This window comes from Oncorhynchus keta, chromosome 9 (assembly GCF_023373465.1).
Source record: "Oncorhynchus keta strain PuntledgeMale-10-30-2019 chromosome 9, Oket_V2, whole genome shotgun sequence".
NCBI classification, from domain to species: Eukaryota; Metazoa; Chordata; class Actinopteri; order Salmoniformes; family Salmonidae; genus Oncorhynchus; species Oncorhynchus keta.
The window spans coordinates 9,098,805-9,117,717 of NC_068429.1; the positions used below are offsets into that span (position 1 = coordinate 9,098,805).

At 42.6% G+C, this 18,913-nt stretch overlaps 1 protein-coding gene and 1 long non-coding RNA gene across 12 annotated transcripts in view; both read right to left on the bottom strand.

Annotated features, from left to right (window-relative positions):
* LOC118373458 (fibrillin-2) overlaps positions 1-18,913 on the bottom strand; it is a 299,186-nt gene that overhangs the window by 273,136 nt on the left and 7,137 nt on the right. The gene's annotated exons all lie outside the window — the stretch shown is intronic.
* LOC127931708 (uncharacterized) lies at positions 334-13,247 on the bottom strand. 11 transcript variants are annotated; one of them, XR_008142573.1, is made up of 6 exons: positions 11,711-13,247; positions 8,839-9,068; positions 7,788-7,859; positions 3,803-3,884; positions 2,600-2,635; positions 334-530 (listed from the first exon to the last, which is right to left on the bottom strand). It is a non-coding gene; the product is annotated as an uncharacterized LOC127931708 (long non-coding RNA). The 11 variants fall into 11 exon arrangements; XR_008142574.1 differs by lacking the exons at positions 334-530; positions 2,600-2,635 and adding exons at positions 6,139-6,176; positions 6,887-7,278 and having other exon boundaries at positions 3,586-3,912; positions 7,617-7,859; XR_008142570.1 differs by lacking the exons at positions 334-530; positions 2,600-2,635 and adding exons at positions 6,139-6,156; positions 6,839-7,278 and having other exon boundaries at positions 3,586-3,912; positions 7,617-7,859.

Consider the following 18,913-nt stretch of genomic DNA (forward strand, 5'->3'; position numbering starts at 1 on the left):
ACCTCTATCCCTTACCTCTTTCTACCTATATCCCTCTATACCTTACCTCTCTTTACCTCTATCCCTCTATTTACCTCTATCCCTCTATCTACCTCTATCCCTCTATCTACCTCTATCCCTCTATCTACCTCTATCCCTCTATCTACCTCTATCCCTCTTTCTCTCTCTCTACCTCTATCTACCTCTATCTACCTCTATCTACCTCTATCCCTCTATCTACCTCTATCTACCTCTATCCCTATATCTACCTCTATCCCTCTGTCTACCTCTATCCCTCTATCTACCTCTATCCCTCTATCTACCTCTATCCCTCTATCTACCTCTATACCTCTATCTACCTCTATCCCTCTATCTACCTCTATCCCTCTATCTACCTCTATCTACCTCTATCCCTCTATCTACCTCTATCCCTCTATCTACCTCTATCCCTCTATCTACCTCTATCCCTCTATCTACCTCTATCTACATCTATCCCTCTATCTACCTCTATACCTCTATCTACCTCTATCCCTCTCTCTACCTCTATCTACCTCTTTCCCTCTATCTACCTCTATCCCTCTATCTACCTCTATCTACCTCTATCTAACTCTATCCCTCTATCTACCTCTATCCCTCTATCTACCTCTATCTACCTCTATCCCTCTATCTACCTCAATCTACCTCTATCCCTATATCCCTCAATCTACCTATATTCCTCTGTCTACCTCTATCTACCTATATTCCTCTATCTACCTCAATCTACCTCTATCCCTATATCTACCTCTATCTACCTCTATCCCTTACCTCTTTCTACCTATATCCCTCTCTACCTTACCTCTCTTTACCTCTATCCCGCTATTTACCTCTATCCCTCTATCTACCTCTATCCCTCTATCTACCTCTATCCCTCTATCTACCTCTATCCCTCTATCTACCTCTATCCCTCTATCATTCTCTCCACCTCTATCTACCTCTCTCTACCTCTATCTACCTCTATCCCTTACCTCTATCTACCTCTATCTACCTCTATCCCTTACCTCTATCTACCTCTATCCCTTACCTCTTTCTACCTATATCCCTCTATACCTTACCTCTCTTTACCTCTATCCCTCTATTTACCTCTATCCCTCTGTCTACCTCTATCCCTCTATCTACCTCTATCTACCACTATCCCCCTATCTACCTCTATCTACCTCTTTCCCTCTATCTACCTCTATCTACCTCTTTCCCTCTATCTACCTCTATCCCTCTATCTACCTCTTTCCCTCTATCTACCTCTATCCCTCTATCTACCTCTATACCTCTATCTACCTCTATCTACCTCTTTCCCTCTATCTACCTCTATCCCTCTATCTACCTCTATGTAACTCTATCCCTTTATCCCTCTATCTACCTCTATCACCCTATCTACCTCTATCACTCTATCCATCTCTATACCTCTATCACCCTATCTACCTCTATCTACCACTATCCCCTATCTACCTCTATCCCTCTATCTACCTCAATCTACCTCTATCCATCTATCTACCTATATCCCTCTATCCCTCTGTCTACCTCTATCTACCTCTATCCCTCTATCTACCGCTATAACTCTATCTACCTCTATCTACCTCTATCTAACTCTATCCCTCTATCTACCTATATCCCTCTATCTACCTATATCCCTCTATCTACCTTTATCCCTCTATCTACCTCTATCCCTCTATCTACCTTTAGCTACCTCTATACCTCTATCTACCTCTATCTAACTCTATCCCTCCATCTACCTCTATCCCTCTATCTACCTCTATTCCTCTATCTACCTCTATTCCTCTATCTACCTTTAGCTACCTCTATCTACCTCTATCTAACTCTATCCCTCTATCTACCTATATCCCTCTATCTACCTATATCCCTCTATCTACCTCTATCCCTCTATCTACCTCTATTCCTCTATCTACCTCTATTCCTCTATCTACCTTTAGCTACCTCTATCTACCTCTATCTAACTCTATCCCTCTATCTACCTATATCCCTCTATCTACCTATATCCTCTATCTACCTCTATCCCTCTATCTACCTCTATTCCTCTATCTACCTTTAGCTACCTCTATACCTCTATCTACCTCTATCTACCTCTATCCCTCTATCTACCTCTATCCCTCTATCTACCTCTATCCCTCTATCTACCTATATCCCTCTATCTACCTCTATCCCTCTATCTACCTCTATACCTCTATCTACCTCTATCCCTCTATCTACCTCTATCCCTCTATCTACCTATATCCCTCTATCTACCTCTATCCCTCTATCTACCTCTATACCTCTATCTACCTCTATCCCTCTATCTACCTCTTTCCCTCTATCTACCTCTATCCCTCTATCTACCTCTATCTACCTCTTTCCCTCTATCTACCTCTATCCCTCTATCTACCTCTATCCCTCTATCTACCTCTATCCCTCTATCTACCTCTATACCTCTATACCTCTATCTACCTCTATCTACCTCTATCCCTCTATCTACCTCTTTCCTCTATCTACCTCTATCCCTCTATCTACCTCTATCTACCTCTTTCCCTCTATCTACCTCTATCCCTCTATCTACCTCTATCCCTCTATCTACCTCTATCCCTATATCTACCTCTATCCCTATATCTACCTATATTCCTCTGTCTACCTCTATCTACCTCTATCCTCTATCTACCTCAATCTACCTCTATCCCTATATCTACCTCTATCTACCTCTATCCCTCTATCGACCTCTTTCCCTCTATCGACCTCTATCAACCTCTATCCATCTATCTACCTATATCCCTCTATCAACCTCTACCTACCTCTATCCATCTATCTACCTCTATCCTCTATCTACCTCTGTCCCTCTATCTACCTCTATCCCTCTATCCCTTACCTCTCTCTTTCTACCTACCTCTATCCCTCCATCCCTCTATCCCTCTATCTACCTCTATCCCTCTATCTACCTCTATCCCTCTATCTACCTCTATCCCTCTATCTACCTCTATCCCTCTATCTACCTCTATCCCTCTATCTACCTCTATCCCCCTATCTACCTCTATCCCTCTATCTACCTCTATCCCTCTATCTACCTCTATCCCCCTATCTACCGCTATCCCTCTATCTACCTCTATCCCTCTATCTACCTCTATCTACCTCTATCTACCTCTATCTACCTCTATCTACCTCTATCAACCTCTATCCATCTATCTACCTATATCCCTCTATCAACCTCTACCTACCTCTATCCATCTATCTACCTCTATCCCTCTATCTACCTCTATCCCTCTATCTACCTATATCTACCTCTATCCCTCTATCTACCTCTATCCCCTATCTACCTCTATCCCTCTATCTACCTCTATCCATCTATCTACCTCTATCCATCTATCTACCTCTATCCATCTAGCTACCTCTATCCCTCTATCTACCTCTATCTACCTCTATCCCTCTCTCTACCGCTATCCCTCTATCTACCTCTATGCCTCTATCTACCTCTATCCCCTCTCTACCCCATCCCTCTATCTACCTCTATCTACCTCTATCACTCTATCCATCTCTATACCTCTATCACCCTATCTACCTCTCTCTACCTCTATCTACCACTATCCCCTATCTACCTCTATCCCTCTATCTACCTCTATCTACCTCTATCCCTCTATCTACCTCTATCCCTCTATCTACCTCTATCCCTCTATCTACCTCTATCTACCTCTATACTTCTATCTACCTCTATCTACCTCTATACCTCTATCTACCTTCATCCCTCTATCTACCTCTATCCCTCTATCTACCTCTATTCCTCTATCTACCTTTAGCTACCTCTATCTACCTCTATCTAACTCTATCCCTCCATCTACCTATATCCCTCTATCTACCTCTATCCCTCTAACTACCTCTATCCCTCTATCTACCTCTATCCCTCTATCTACCTCTATCTACCTCTATCACCTCTATCTACCTCTATCCCTCTATCTACCTCTATCCCTCTATCTACCTCTATCCCCCTATCTACCTCTATCCCTCTATCTACCTCTTTCCCTATATCTACCTATATTCCTCTGTCTACCTCTATCCATCTACCTATATCCCTCTCTCTACCTCTATCTACCTATATCTACCTCTATCTACCTCTATCAACAACTATCTACCTCTATCAACAACTATCTACCTCTATCCATCTAGCTACCTCTATCCCTCTATCTACCTCTATCCCTCTATCTACCTCTATCTACCTCTATCCCTCTCTCTACTGCTATCCCTCTATCTACCTCTATGCCTCTATCTACCTCTATCCCTCTCTCTACCCCATCCCTCTATCTACCTCTATCTCTCTATCTACCTATATCTACCTCTATCAACCTCTATCTACCTCTATCTACCTCTATCTAATTCTATCTACCTCTATCCCTCTATCTACCTCTATCCCTCTATACTGTACCTCTATCACTCTATACCTCTACCTACCTCTATCCCTCTATACCTCTATCTACCTCTATACCTCTATACCGTACCTCTATCTACCTCTATCACTCTATACCTCTACCTACCTCTATCCCTCTATCTACCTCTATACCTCTATCTACCTCTATCCGACTATCCCTCTATCTACCTCTATACCTCTATACCTTACCTCTCTTTACCTCTATCCCTTTACCTATCTCTATCTACCTCAATCCCTCTATCTACCTCTATCCCTTACCTCTATTTACCTCTATCTACCTCTATCCCTTACCTCTATCTACCTCTATCCCTTACCTCTTTCTACCTATATCCCTCTCTACCTTACCTCTCTTTACCTCTATCCCGCTATTTACCTCTATCCCTCTATCTACCTCTATCCCTCTATCTACCTCTATCCCTCTATCATTCTCTCCACCTCTATCTACCTCTCTCTACCTCTATCTACCTCTATCCCTCTATCTACCTCTATCTACCTCTATCCCTATATCTACCTCTATCCCTCTGTCTACCTCTATCCCTCTATCTACATCTATCCCTCTATCTACCACTATCCCCCTATCTACCTCTATCTACCTATCTACCTCTATCCACCTCTATCCCTCTATCTACATCTATCCCTCTATCTACCACTATCCCCCTATCTACCTCTATCTACCTATATCTACCTCTATCCCTCTATCTACCTCTATCCCTCTATCTACCTCTATCCCTCTATCTACCTCTATCTACATCTATCCCTCTATCCCTCTACCTCTATACCTCTATCTACCTCTATCCCTCTCTACCTCTATCTACCTCTATCCCTCTATCTACCTCTATCCCTCTATCTACCTCTATGTAACTCTATCCCTCTATCTACCTCTATCTACCTCTATCCCTCTATCTACCTCTACCTCTATCTACCTCGATCCCTCTATCTACCTCAATCTACCTCTATCCCTATATCCCTCAATCTACCTATATTACTCTGTCTACCTCTATCTACCTATATTCCTCTATCTACCTCTATCCCTCTATCTACCTCTATCTACCTCTATCTACCTCTATCCCTTACCTCTATCTACCTCTATCTACCTCTATCCCTTACCTCTATCTACCTCTATCTACCTCTATCCCTTACCTCTATCTACCTCTATCTACCTCTATCCCTTACCTCTTTCTACCTATATCCCTCTATACCTTACCTCTCTTTACCTCTATCCCTCTATTTACCTCTATCCCTCTGTCTACCTCTATCCCTCTATCTACCTCTATCTACCACTATCCCCCTATCTACCTCTATCCCTCTATCTACCTCTATCTACCTCTATCTACCTATATCCCTCTATCTACCTCTATCCCTCTATCTACCTCTATCCCTCTATCTACCTCTATCCCTCTATCTACCTCTATCCCTCTATCTACCTCAATCTACCTCTATCCCTATATCTACCTCTATACCTCTATCTACCTCTATGTAACTCTATCCCTTTATCCCTCTATCTACCTCTATCACCCTATCTACCTCTATCTACCACTATCCCCCTATCTACCTCTATCCCTCTATCTACCTCAATCTACCTCTATCCATCTATCTACCTATATCCCTCTATCTACCTCTATCCCTCTGTCTACCTCTATCTACCTCTATCCCTCTATCTACCGCTATAACTCTATCTACCTCTATACCTCTATCTACCTCTATCCCTCTATCTACCTCTATACCTCTATCTACCTCTATACCTCTATCTACCTCTATCTACCTCTATCCCTCTATCTACCTTTAGCTACCTCTATACCTCTATCTACCTCTATCTAACTCTATCCCTCTATCTACCTATATCCCTCCATCTACCTCTATCCCTCTATCTACCTCTATTCCTCTATCTACCTCTATTCCTCTATCTACCTTTAGCTACCTCTATCTACCTCTATCTAACTCTATCCCCTATCTACCTATATCCCTCTATCTACCTATATCCCTCCATCTACCTCTATCCCTCTATCTACCTCTATCCCTCTATCTACCTATATCCCTCTATCTACCTCTATCCCTCTATCTACCTCTATACCTCTATCTACCTCTATCCCTCTATCTACCTATATCCCTTATCTACCTCTATCCCTCTATCTACCTCTATACCTCTATCTACCTCTATCCCTCTATCTACCTCTTTCCCTCTATCTACCTCTATCCCTCTATCTACCTCTATCTACCTCTTTCCCTCTATCTACCTCTATCCCTCTATCTACCTCTATCCCTCTATCTACCTCTATCCCTCTATCTACCTCTATCCCTCTATCTACCTCTATACCTCTATCTACCTCTATACCTCTATCTACCTCTATCCCTCTATCTACCTCTATCCCTCTATCTACCTCTATCCCTCTATCTACCTCTATCTACCTCTATCCCTCTATCTACCTCTATCTACCTCTATCTACCTCTATCTACCTCTATCCCTATATCTACCTCTATCCCTATATCTACCTATATTCCTCTGTCTACCTCTATCTACCTCTATCCCTCTATCTACCTCAATCTACCTCTATCCCTATATCTACCTCTATCTACCTCTATCCCTCTATCGACCTCTTTCCCTCTATCGACCTCTATCAACCTCTATCCATCTATCTACCTATATCCCTCTATCAACCTCTACCTACCTCTATCCATCTATCTACCTCTATCCTCTATCTACCTCTGTCCCTCTATCTACCTCTATCCCTCTATCCCTTACCTCTCTCTTTCTACCTACCTCTATCCCTCCATCCCTCTATCCCTCTATCTACCTCTATCCCTCTATCTACCTCTATCCCTCTATCTACCTCTATCCCCCTATCTACCTCTATCCCTCTATCTACCTCTTTCCCTATATCTACCTATATTCCTCTGTCTACCTCTATCCCTCTATCTACCTCTATCCCTCTATCTACCTCTATCCCCCTATCTACCGCTATCCCTCTATCTACCTCTATCTCTCTATCTACCTATATCTACCTCTATCTACCTCTATCAACCTCTATCCATCTATCTACCTATATCCCTCTATCAACCTCTACCTACCTCTATCCATCTATCTACCTCTATCCCTCTATCTACCTCTATCCCTCTATCTACCTATATCTACCTCTATCCCTCTATCTACCTCTATCCCCCTATCTACCTCTATCCCTCTATCTACCTCTATCCATCTATCTACCTCTATCCATCTATCTACCTCTATCCATCTAGCTACCTCTATCCCGCTATCTACCTCTATCTACCTCTATCCCTCTCTCTACCGCTATCCCTCTATCTACCTCTATGCCTCTATCTACCTCTATCCCTCTCTCTACCCCATCCCTCTATCTACCTCTATCTCTCTATCTACCTCTATCCCTCTATCAACCTCTATCTACCTCTATCACCCTATCTACCTCTATCACTCTATCCATCTCTATACCTCTATCACCCTATCTACCTCTCTCTACCTCTATCTACCACTATCCCCCTATCTACCTCTATCTACCATCTACCTCTATCCCTCTATCCCTCTATCTACCTCTATCCCTCTATCTACCGCTATAACTCTATCTACCTCTATAACTATATCTACCTCTATCCCTCTATCTACCTCTATCTACCTCTATACTTCTATCTACCTCTATCTACCTCTATACCTCTATCTACCTTCATCCCTCTATCTACCTCTATCCCTCTATCTACCTCTATTCCTCTATCTACCTTTAGCTACCTCTATCTACCTCTATCTACCTCTATCTACCTCTATCTACCTCTATACCTCTATCTACCTTCATCCCTCTATCTACCTCTATCCCTCTATCTACCTCTATTCCTCTATCTACCTTTAGCTACCTCTATCTACCTCTATCCCTCCATCTACCTATATCCCTCTATCTACCTCTATCCCTCTAACTACCTCTATCCCTCTATCTACCTCTATCTACCTCTTTCCCTATATCTACCTATATTCCTCTGTCTACCTCTATCCATCTACCTATATCCCTCTATCTACCTCTATCTACCTCTATCTACCTCTATCTACCTCTATCAACAACTATCTACCTCTATCAACAACTATCTACCTCTATCCATCTAGCTACCTCTATCCCTCTATCTACCTCTATCCCTCTATCTACCTCTATCTACCTCTATCCCTCTCTCTACTGCTATCCCTCTATCTACCTCTATGCCTCTATCTACCTCTATCTCTATCTACCTCTATCTACCTCTATCCATCTATCTACCTCTATCCCTCTATCTACCACTATCCCCCTATCTACCTCTATCTAATTCTATCTACCTCTATCCCTCTATCTACCTCTGTCCCTCGTTCTACCTCTATCCCTCTATCTACCTCTATCCCTGTATCCCTCTATCTACCTCTATATCTACCTCTATCACTCTATCCATCTCCATACCTCTATCACCCTATCTACCTCTATCTACCACTATCCCCCTATCTACCTCTATCTACCTCAATCCCTCTATCTACCTCTATCACTCTATCCATCTCTATACCTCTATCACCCTATCTACCTCTCTCTACCTCTATCTACCACTATCCCCCTATCTACCTCTATCCCTCTATCTACCTCAATCTACCTCTGTCTACCTCTATCCCTCTATCTACCTCTATCCCTCTATCTACCTCTGTCTACCTCTATCTACATCTGTCTACCTCTATCTACATCTGTCTACCTCTATCCCTCTATCTACCTCTTTCCCTCTATCTACCTTTATCCCTCTACCTCTATCTACCTCTATCTACCTCAATCTACCTCAATCTACCTCTATCCCTATATCCCTCTATCTACCTCTATCTACCTCTATCTCTCTATCTACCTCTATCCCTATATCTACCTATATCCCTCTATATCCCTCTATCTACCTCTATCAACCTCTATACCTCTATCTACCTCTATCCATCTATCTACCTTATCCATCTATCTACCACTATCCCCTATCTACCTCTATCCCTCTATCTACCTCTATCTCTCTATCTACCTCTATCCCTATATCTACCTATATCTACCTCAATCTATCCCCCTATCTACCACTCTACCCCTATCTCTCTATCCCCCTATCTACATCTCTCTACCTCTATCCCTCTATCTACCTATATAACTCTATCTACCTCTATCTACCTCTATCCCTCTACCTACCTCTATCTACCTATATCCCTCTATCTACCTCTGTCTACCTCTATCCCTCTATCTACCTCTATCCCTCTATCTACCTCTATACCTCTATCTACCTCTATCCATCTATCTACCTCTATCCATCTAGCTACTCTATCCCGCTATCTACCTCTATCTACCTCTATCCCTCTATCTACCGCTATCCCTCTATCTACCTCTATGCCTCTATCTACCTCTATCCTCTCTCTACCCCATCCTCTATCTACCTCTATCTCTCTATCTACCTCTATCCCTCTATCAACCTCTATCTACCTCTATCACCCTATCTACCTCTATCACTCTATCCATCTCTATACCTCTATCACCCTATCTACCTCTCTCTATCCTCTATCTACCACTATCCATCTATCTACCTCTATCCCTCTATCTACCTCTATCTACCTCTATCCCTCTATCCCTCTATCTACCTCTATCCTCTATCTACCGCTATAACTCTATCTACCTCTATAACTATATCTACCTCTATCCCTCTATCTACCTCTATACTTCTATCTACCTCTATACCTCTATCTACCTTCATCCCTCTATCTACCTCTATCCCTCTATCTACCTCTATTCCTCTATCTACCTTTAGCTACCTCTATCTACCTCTATCTACCTCTATCTAACTCTATCCCTCTATCTACCTCTATCTACCTTCATCCCTCTATCTACCTCTATCCCTCCATCTACCTCTATCCCTCCATCTACCTATATCCCTCTATCTACCTCTATCTCCTCTATCTACCTCTATCCCTCCATCTACACCTCTATCCCTCTATCTACCTCTATCCCTCTAACTACCTCTATCCCTCTATCTACCTCTATCTACCTCTCCCTATATCTACCTCTATTCCTCTGTCCCTCTATCCATCTACCTATATCCTCTATCTACCTATATCTACCTCTATCTACCTCTATCAACAACTATCTACCTCTATCCAACTATCTACCTCTATCAACAACTATCTACCTCTATCCATCTAGCTACCTCTATCCCTCTATCTACCTCTATCCCTCTATCTACCTCTATCTACCTCTATCCCTCTCTCTACTGCTATCCCTCTATCTACCTCTATCCCTCTATCTACCTCTATCTCTATCTACTCTCTATCTACCTCTATCCATCTATCTACCTCTATCCCTCTATCTACCACTATCCCCTATCTACCTCTATCTAATTCTATCTACCTCTATCCCTCTATCTACCTCTGTCCCTCGTTCTACCTCTATCCCTCTATCTACCTCTATCCCTGTATCCCTCTATCTACCTCTATATCTACCTCTATCACTCTATCCATCTCCATACCTCTATCACCCTATCTACCTCTATCTACCACTATCCCCTATCCCTCTATCTACCTCAATCCATCTATCTACCTATATCCATCTCTATCTACCTCTATCCTCTATCCATCTCTATACCTCTATCACCCTATCTACCTCTCTCTACCTCTATCTACCACTATCCCTATCTACCTCTATCCCTCTATCTACCTCAATCTACCTCTGTCTACCTCTATCCCTCTATCTACCTCTATCCCCTCTATCTACCTCTGTCTACCTCTATCCCTCTATCTACCTCTGTCCCTCTATCCCTCTATCTACCTCTATCTACCTCTATCTACCTTTATCTCTACCTCTATCTACCTCTATCTACCTCAATCTACCTCAATCTACCTCTATCCCTATATCCCTCTATCTACCTCTATCCCTCTATCTACCTCTATCCTCTATCTACCTCCATCCCTATATCTACCTATATCCCTCTATATCCCTCTATCTACCTCTATACCTCTATCAACCTCTATACCTCTATCTACCTCTATCCATCTATCTACCTCTATCCCTCTATTTACCTCTGTCTACCTCTATCCCTCTATCCCTCTATCTAATTCTATCTACCTCTATCCCTCATTCTACCTCTATCCCTCTATCTACCTCTATCCCCCTATCTACCACTCTACCCCTATCTCTCTATCCCCCTATCTACATCTCTCTACCTCTATCCCTCTATCTACCTCTATCCCTCTATCTACCTATATAACTCTATCTACCTCTATCTACCTCTATCCCTCTACCTACCTCTATCTACCTATATCCCTCTATCTACCTCTGTCTACCTCTATCCCTCTATCTACCTCTATCCCTCTATCTACCTCTATACCTCTATCTACCTCTTTCCCTCTATCTACCTTTATCCCTCTATCTACCATCTACCTCTATCCCTCTATCTACCTTTATCTACCTCTATCTACCTCTATCTAACTCTATCCCTCTATCTACCTCTATCCCTCTATCTACCTATATCCCTCTATCTACCTCTATCTACCTCTATCCCTCTACCTACCTCTATCTACCTATATCCCTCTATCTACCTCTGTCTACCTCTATCCCTCTATCTACCTCTTTCCCTCTATCTACCTTTATCCCTCTATCTACCATCTACCTCTATCCCTCTATCTACCTCTATCTACCTTTATCTACCTCTATCTACCTCTATCTACCTCTATCCCTCTATCTACCTCTATCCCTCTATCTACCTATATCCCTCTATCAACAACTATCTACCTCTATCCATCTAGCTACCTCTATCCCTCTATCTACCTCTATCCCTCTATCTACCTCTATCTACCTCTATCCCTCTCTCTACTGCTATCCCTCTATCTACCTCTATGCCTCTATCTACCTCTATCCCTCTCTCTACCCCATCCCTCTATCTACCTCTATCTCTCTATCTACCTATATCTACCTCTATCAACCTCTATCTACCTCTATCTACCTCTATACCTCTATCCCTCTATCTACCTCTATCCATCTATCTACCTCTATCCCTCTATCTACCACTATCCCCCTATCTACCTCTATCTAATTCTATCTACCTCTATCCCTCTATCTACCTCTGTCCCTCGTTCTACCTCTATCCCTCTATCTACCTCTATCCCTGTATCCCTATATCTACCTCTATCACCCTATCTACCTCTATCACTCTATCCATCTCTATACCTCTATCACCCTATCTACCTCTATCTACCACTATCCCCCTATCTACCTCTATCTACCTCAATCCCTCTATCTACCTCTATCACTCTATCCATCTCTATACCTCTATCACCCTATCTACCTCTCTCTACCTCTATCTACCACTATCCCCCTATCTACCTCTATCCCTCTATCTACCTCAATCTACCTCTGTCTACCTCTATCCCTCTATCTACCTCTATCCCTCTATCTACCTCTGTCTACCTCTATCTACATCTGTCTACCTCTATCCCTCTATCTACCTCTATCTACCTCTTTCCCTCTATCTACCTTTATCCCTCTACCTCTATCTACCTCTATCTACCTCAATCTACCTCTATCCCTATATCCCTCTATCTACCTCTATCCCTCTATCTACCTCTATCTCTCTATCTACCTCTATCCCTATATCTACCTATATCCCTCTATCTACCTCTATCTACCTATATCCCTCTATCTACCTCTATCAACCTCTATACCTCTATCTACCTCTATCCATCTATCTACCTCTATCCATCTATCTACCACTATCCCCCTATCTACCTCTATCCCTCTATCTACCTCTATCCCTCTATCTAATTCTATCTACCTCTATCCCTCTATCTACCTCTATCTACCTCTATCTACCTCTATCCTCTATCTACCTCTATCCCTCTATCTACCTCTATCCTCTATCTACCTCTATCTACCTATATCCCTCTATCTCCCTCTATCTACCTCTATACCTCTATCTACCTCTTTCCCTCTATCTACCTTTATCCCTCTATCTACCATCTACCTCTATCCCTCTATCTACCTCTATCTACCTCTATCTACCTCTATCCCTCTATCTACCTCTATCCCTCTATCTACCTATATCCCTCTATCTACCTCTATCCCTATATCTACCTCTATCCCTATATCTACCTCTATCCCTCTATCTACCTCTATCCCTCTATCTACCTCTATCCCTATATCTACCTATATTCCTCTGTCTACCTCTATCTACCTCTATCCCTCTATCTACCTCAATCTACCTCTTTCGCTATATCCCTCTATCTACCTCTATCCCTCTATCTACCTCTATCCATCTATCTACCTCTATCCCTCTATCTACCTCTATCTACCTCTATCCCTATATCCCCTATCTACCTCTATCCCTCTATCTACCTCAATCTACCTCTATACCTCTATCCCTCTATCTACCTCTATCCCTCTATCTACCTCTATCTACCTCTATCCCTATATCCCTCTATCTACCTCTATCCCTCTATCTACCTATATTCCTCTGTCTACCTCTATCTACCTCTATCCCTCTATCTACCTCAATCTACCTCTTTCGCTATATCCCTCTATCTACCTATATCCCTCTATCTACCTCTATGCCTCTATCCCTCTATCTACCTCTTTCTACCTCTATCCCTCTATCTACCTCAATCTACCTCTATCCCTATATCCCTCTCTCTACCTCTATATCTACCTCTATCCCTCTATCTACCTCTATCCCTCTATCTACCTCTATCAACCTCTATCCATCTATCTACCTATATCCCTCTATCAACCTCTATCTACCTCTATCCCTCTATTTACCTCTGTCTACCTCTATCCCTCTATCTACCTCTATCTACCTCTATCTACCTCTTTCCCTCTATCTACCTTTATCCCTCTATCTACCTCTATCTACCTCTATCCCTCTATCTACCTCTATCTACCTCTATCAACCTCTTTCCCTCTATCTACCTCTATCCCTCTATCTACCTCTATCAACCTCTATCTACCTATATCCCTCTATCAACCTCTATCCATCTATCTACACCTCTATCTACCTCTATCCCTATATCTACCTCTATCCCTCTATCTACCTCTATCCCTATATCTACCTCTATCCCTCTATCTACCTCTATCCCCCTATCTACCTCTATCCCTCTATCTACCTATATCCCTCTATCTACATCTACCTCTATCCCTCTATCTACCTCTATGCCTCTATCCCTCTATCTACCTCTATCCTCTATCTACCTCTGTCCCTCTATCTACCTCTGTCTACCTCTATCCATCTATCTACCTCTATCCTCTATCTACCTCTGTCCCTCTATCTACCTCTGTCTACCTCTATCCCTCTATCCCTTACCTCTCTCTTTCTACCTACCTCTATCCCTCCATCCCTCTATCCCTTACCTCTCTCTTTCTATCTACCTCTACCCCTCTATCTACCTCTCTCTTTCTACCTACCTCTATCCCTCTATCCCTCTATCCCTTACCTCTCCTCTTTCTACCTACCTATCCCTCTATTTCCATCTCTCTTTCTACCTACCTCTATCCCTCTATCTATCCCTTACCTCTCTCTTTCTACCTACCTCTATCCCTCTATCCCTCTATCCCTTACCTCTCTCTTTCTACCTACCTCTATCCCTCTATCCCTCTATCCCTTACCTCTCTCTTTCTACCTACCTCTATCCCTCCATCCCCCTATCCCTACCTCTCTCTTTCTATCTACCTCTATCCCTCCATCCCTCTATCCCTTACCTCTCTCTTTCTATCTACCTCTATCCCTCTATCCCTTACCTCTCTCTTTCTACCTACCTCTATCCCTCTATCCTCTATCCCTACCTCTCTCTTTCTATCTACCTCTATCCCTCCATCCCTCTATCCCTTACCTCTCTCTTTCTATCTACCTCTATCCCTCTATCCCTCTATCCATACCTCTCTCTTTCTACCTACCTCTATCCCTCTATCCCTCTATCCCTACTCTCTCTTTCTACCTACCTCTATCCCTCCATCCTCTATCCTATACCTCTCTCTTTCTATCTACCTCTATCCCTCCATCCCTCTATCTTACCTCTCTCTTTCTATCTACCTCTATCCTCTATCCCTCTATCCCTTACCTCTCTTTCTATCTACCTCTATCCTCTATCCCTCTATCCCTACCTATCTTCTACCTACCTCTATCCCTCTATCCCTCTATCTATCTTACCTCTGAACTCTTTCTATCTACCTCTATCCCTCCATCCCTCTATCCCTTACTCTCTTTCTATCTACCTCTATCCCTCTATCCTCTATCCCTTACCTCTCTCTTTCTACCTACCTCTATCCCTCTATACCTCTATCCCTCTATCCCTTACCTCTCTCTTTCTATCTACCTCTATCCTCTATCCCTCTATCCCTTATCTCTCTTTCTACCTACCTCTATCCCTCTATCCCTCTATCCCTCTATCTCTCTTTCTATCTACCTCTATCCCTCCATCCCTCTATCCCTTACCTCTCTCTTTCTATCTACCTCTATCCCTCTATCCCTCTATCCCTTACCTCTCTCTTTCTACCTACCTCTATCCCTCTATCCCTCTATCCCTTACCTACTCTCTTTCTATCTACCTCTATCCCTCCATCCCTCTATCCCTTACCTCTCTCTTTCTATCTACCTCTATCCCTCTATCCCTCTATCTTACCTCTCTCTTTCTACCTACCTCTATCCCTCTATCCCTCTATCCCTCTATCCCTTACCTCTCTCTTTCTATCTACCTCTGTCCCTCTATCTACCTCTGTCTACCTCTATCCCTCTATCCCTTACCTCTCTCTTTCTACCTACCTCTATCCCTCCATCCCTCTATCCCTTACCTCTCTCTTTCTATCTACCACTACCCCTCTTTCCCTCCTCTCCTCCTACCACTCCATCATGCTGCTACCTATTCTGTGATTTACACATCCACTCGAACAAGCCCAGAATTGGCTGGATTATAAGCCTTCCAGGTGACGACAGCTGCTTCGGGGTCAAATGTAAGCCATGTTGGCCCTCTAACCCTCTGTTCACCCTGCTTGGGACTGGAGCCCTAATGGCGGCTTAATGCCCTGGTTACGCCCCGGTTACGGGGGCCCTGCTTCATGGCAGGACAAGAATCTTTCAGGCCCTTTCAATGTCAATCCACACTGGATCCTGGATCTGAACTATATATCTTGGATCTGAACTATATATCCTGAATCTGAACTATACATTCAGGACCCTGGAACTGAACTATATATCCTGAATCTGAACTATATATCCTGAATCTGAACTATATATCCTGAATCTGAACTATATATCCTGGATCTGAACTACATATCCTGGATCTGAACTATATATGCTGGATCCGAACTATATATCTTGGATCTGAACTATATATCATGGATCTGAACTATATATCCTGGATCTGAACTATATATCCTGGATCTGAACTATATATCCTGGATCTGAACTATATATCCTGAATCTGAACTATATATCTTGGATCTGAACTATATACCCTGGATCTGAACTATATATCTTGGATCTGAACTACATATCCTGGATCTGAACTATATATCCTGAATCTGAACTATATATCTTGGATCTGAACTATATATCTTGGATCTGAACTATATATCCTGGATCTGAACTATATATCTTGGATCTGAACTATATATCTTGGATCTGAATCTTGGATCTGAACATATCCTGGATCTGAACTATATATCCTGAATCTGAACTATATATCTTGGATCTGAACTATATATCTTGGATCTGAACTATATATCCTGGATCTGAACTATATATCCTGAATCTGAACTATATATATTGGATCTGAACTATATATCTTGATACCGGGAGGGACAGAAAAGGCCCAAGTATCCTCCTACAAAGCCAGAAACTGGACACCTAGCCATGGCCCGGGACTGGAAGATGCTTGTCGATATTGGCCAGCAACTCATTTTTCCACCTGAGATTGCTTCTACCAACCTTAGGCCAGACATGGTACTCTGGTCCCCTTCACGAAAGGCTGTGTACATCATAGAGCTCACAGTCCCGTGGGAAAACTCTGTTGAAGAGGCCTACGAGCGTAAGAAACTGCGTTACACAGAGTTGGCAGCAGACGCAACTCAGTGTGGCTGGAATGCAAAAGTCTGGCCAGTTGAAGTGGGATGCAGAGGATTCGTGGCTTCTTCCACCATCAGGTTGCTGAAAGAACTTGGAATCCATGGACAGGCTCTGCGGCAGACCGTCAGAGCAGTTTCTCAAGCAGCTGAAAGAGGCAGCCAGTGGATCTGGATCAAACGGAAGGACCCTTGCTGGGCTATAACTTCATGACCCCTCACCCCCACCTGAGAACTCAATTCAGATCCCTCCAACTTGAGGAGGGCATATGAGGTATGCGGTCAGCTGTATGGCTGGCTCAGGGAAGAGGACGCCCCTGCTTTGCACAGTCCTGTGGGACATCTTAATTGGGCATGGGACACAAGCTAAGGCTTGATCACCCTTTAGCTGGCCACCTTTGATGAGGGTGTTTAGTGATTAAAGGCCGAAACACCCACTGATTCGAAGGCACACTACTGAGGATGTGTCCCAAAAATTGACATCTTACCCCAGTCTAAGAAATAAACCTCCCATGCCACTCTGTCAACATCACGGCAAATCTCATGCGAGTGCATTCCATCTATTGGCACAATGGACAGTTTTTAACATCTCGTCCCGTGTTTTATGATTCTGATCTTGGATCTGAACTATATATCTTGGATCTGAACTATATATCCTGGATCGGAACTATATATCTTGGATCTGAACTACATATCCTGGATCTGAACTATATATCTTGGATCTGAACTATATATCCTGGATCTGAACTATATATCCTGAATCTGAACTATATATCTTGGATCTGAACTATATATCTTGGATCTGAACTATATATCCTGGATCTGAACTATATATCTTGGATCTGAACTATATATCCTGGATCTGAACTATATATCCTGGATCTGAACTATATATCCTGGATCTGAACTATATATCCTGAATCTGAACTATATATCCTGGATCTGAACTACATATCCTGGATCTGAACAATATATCCTGGATCTGAACTATATATCCTGAATCTGAACTATATATCTTGGATCTGAACTATATATCTTGGATCTGAACTATATATCCTGGATCTGAACTATATATCCTGGATCTGAACTATATATCCTGGATCTGAACTATATATCCTGGATCTGAACTATATATGAAGGCATTGGCCCATGGCTTGTCGAGGATTAAACTCACGTGTACTAACCATATACCGTGGTTTTGAGGATCTGGAGGGACATGTTAATGTGAAGTCCTTAAGAAATGTATTATCCTCCATAACCATACCATTGTTTGATAGTAATAGTATATATGTAAAAATAAATCTCCTAATTTATCTATGCCAACTGTTTCTGCTGCAGTTTGTCACATGTTCTACAGTCTATACAGTGATGAACTTGGAGGAAGCCCTTAGATCTCCCATGGAGTCTATACAGGGCCTATAAGTTAATGGTA